Source organism: Piliocolobus tephrosceles, chromosome 10, assembly GCF_002776525.5.
Source record: "Piliocolobus tephrosceles isolate RC106 chromosome 10, ASM277652v3, whole genome shotgun sequence".
Taxonomy (NCBI): Eukaryota; Metazoa; Chordata; class Mammalia; order Primates; family Cercopithecidae; genus Piliocolobus; species Piliocolobus tephrosceles.
The window spans coordinates 40,486,590-40,489,913 of NC_045443.1; the positions used below are offsets into that span (position 1 = coordinate 40,486,590).

The following is a 3,324-nucleotide window of genomic DNA, read 5'->3' on the forward strand; positions in this document are numbered from 1 at the left end:
CAACCTTTTATAAAATGTATTCCCACCTCCCATACCTCTTCAAAATATATTTCTTCAAAGAATTCATAAGACCCAACAAGTAGAGATTCACAATGATAATAAATGCTATGTCTAAAATGACTTAACTAAAACAATTCCAGAGTGCCACCAGCAGAGATCACGCAGAAGGAAACATGGGACTTTCAATGTTCTCTTCTGGAAGAACAGATAGGTCCTCAAAGCATGAGAGTTCAAACAGGGGCCATTTAAACAGGTAGATTATCCAGAGGCCACCGCATCCAGCCAAGAAAACCTATTTTTAAAAGTCTCTCAGGTATTTTCCAAGGTTTCTGAATTATCTATGGGAAGCTCTGACTTATTTGTATAGAGTTTAACGTATGTGTCCACCATTAAATCCAGGTCGTGTTTTATATCAAAATTTATGTTAAGCAAAGCCAAGTTACTTGATCTTTAGTCTGTCAAAGTGTTCCCCAAATAGGCTTTAAGACGCTTTCATTCATTTTCATACCTATTTTGCCTCCTGTGTTTCCATTTGATTCTCCAGCAACGAAGCTAGGCTGAGAGCGTGTCAGGATTGGGTAAGTCACTACTATACAGGTCAGCATGGTGTTCCTCCAACGTATTGAATTTGAGTTGTCACATGACTGAGGGTACCAGAGATAAGCATTTAAGAGCTTTAAGGTGCTGTTCTGAGAATATATCTTTAAGTTCCTGAATAATGTGCTCCACTGTTGGGACACTTAGGGTTTCTTTATAGTAACTCTCAGAGGTTAGCTGAGATTCCAAGTACCCTGGTGAGCTCTGCAGAATTTCCCAGGGAGTTTCATTTGAATATCAAGTTTGGTTGCCAAACTTGTGGCTTCCTCAAACCAAAATTCATGATAAACTTCAATATTTTCCATCACTTCGTTGAGTGAATCCAATACTGCAGTCAAGCCACCGGCTGCAAAGAAGACATCGGAGGTTTGCCCCTGGAGGTTTTTCCCAAAGGCTCTTGTAAAAAATAGGACATTTTTAGGAACAACAATAGTAACAATGAAATCAAAATCTGTTACTGCACTACAGAGTACAAATGGTCGGCCAGCTATACAGTTATTCCATCTAATATTTGTGTCACTATTTATACCATCTAAACCTAAAACAAGTGCTTGCAGGAGTTCCACTAAAATTTCAAAAGCATCATGCCTGCCTGTCCACTGATAATGGCAGATTTCCTTCAGTTCTTTACCCCTTTCTTTACTGCTCTGGAAAAAAAAAAAAGTAATTGTGGTGATCGATGAAAAAAACACACTTCCTCAATTGTTCCTAATGCAACAGATACTCCCATAACAGGTACTGATTTTGCCAACCACATATTTGGCACAGGAAGCGCAGATTGTGTAGGTAGCTTGGGGATATTTCTCTAAAAGTCTGGAAGCAACAATTTTCATTTTGGAAGAAAATCCACTAGACACAATGTAAGCCTGGTTACGGCAATACTTCATATTTAATCCTCACTTCTCAGTTATCATAGTGTGAAATTTCACAGCCAAAATGTCTGCTTCAGCTTCATAAGGCAGGAAGCCTACAAATTCCTCTCTTAGGTTATGAGATTCATCAACAAACCTCACCAACACAGGTAGGTGCTCTTCCCCTGCTATGTCCACTACGTCGTCAATGATCATGGAAAAGAAGTGTGAGTCTCTCACTTCTCTGAGTTTCTTCTCGAATACAGCTCTCACAGATCTCTGGAACTGCCTCTGCTGTGTTTTTGAACAAAACAGCGTTTTAACTGCTGTTGTCTCAAACTGCTTTCTCAGAACCTCTTCACCAGAATTTATCCGGCACTCCAGCAGTGCTTGAAAGTTTTCTGGAGTAAAGAGACCTTCTGGGATTTCACCAACCTCATGTCCATCCAGAAGTATGTTTTGCTTTCCCATCAGAATCAAGATTTCAAATAGAGATTTTAGGTATTCTTTGTTTTCCTTCTCTTCAAGGGTTAGAGGTAAAATGTCCTCATCTTGCCCTTCACCCCCTTCTTCACTGGGGTTCTGAGCATTGCTATTGTTGGTTTCTTTATGTTTTTATTCCTGCTCAGAAGTTTCATCAATTTTTTTCTGTTTCAGTGTCCTGATTTCGTCTTCACTCAGTTCTTTTATTTGTTTTCTGTGTCTACTATGTGGGTTGTTCAAATGACTGGTAAGATCGAATATTGTTGGTATTGCATTATCTCAAAGAACTGTCCTATAAGGACTCGTTCTACAGATCATAGAGGTCGCAAAATGTTTGGCACACCATCGATAATGTTTATTAAGCTGATCAGGTGTTTTATCTTCTAAGTCTGCACTCCTACAACTCACCACCCACTTCTGGCATCTGGCCGGGTCCCGCCGGAACCTGAAGAAGGCCAGGTCGGACTGTGTGCTCCTCCGCGTGCAGTTGAGGGCAGCGCCCAAGTTTGGCATCTTAGCCCGCCGGCAGGCCGGCCCAGCCCTCCCATCCCCGCCTCCTCAGGGCACTCCGCCCACCCTTCGACCCTTCGGTGCCGGGGAGGGGAGCCAGGCGGGTCGGCTCGTCTGGGCCCAAGCGCGGGGGAGGGGCGGGCCTGAGGGAAGCCTACTTTCATGGTTTTTTATGAATAAGTGCTATTGTAAATTTCCCTGTCCTTTGAGATGATGCTACGAATAATACACAACGATTGTTTGTACACAACATAGAAATGTTGCTTCAGCGCAGACCAGATATTATCATCTCTCAAATTATCTTTTCTTGATTCTTCCAGAAGAAAACAGAAGTTTTCACAGACACATTGAGCTTGGGCCGTATAAACTTGTAAACATTGAAAATACCTAGATTCCCGTTTCCTTGAATAAATACAAGATAAGGAGCGGCAGGCTCAGTCATCTATTTTAGAGTGGCTCACCATGATTCTGGATCAGACCTCGCTGCATCAAAATATTTACTGATTATTCTTATTTGTGCTTTTTCTCATCTAATGTAAGCTATAGTGAAGGTAGGAGGAGTAGAGAGCCCAAACCACATCTGTCAGTAAGAATCAGCAGCCATGATTCTGCAATTTTTGTTACAAAATCCCACATGTGAATTTACTTAAATCCTCTCTCTCTTACTGTGTCTCTATTTTGATTTCATACGGTAGTCAGGGTTTTGTTTTTTCCAGAGCACCTCCTAAATGAAGCATATTGAGGATATCTATTTGTGATCCCCCCTTCCGCTCTTTCTCCCTGTTTCTCTCTCTCTCTTTGTTTTAAATATGGGAACACGTATGAGGATATACCCAGCTCTGTGGGATTGGTTTATCACACCGGAATATGGAAAAAAAATTCT

At 41.4% G+C, this 3,324-nt stretch overlaps 1 pseudogene; it reads right to left on the reverse strand.

Moving 5' to 3' along the window:
- Positions 1–309: 309 nt before the first annotated feature.
- Positions 310–2,444, reverse strand: LOC111520207 (annotated as a pseudogene).
- Between the last annotated feature and the right edge of the window lie 880 nt (positions 2,445–3,324).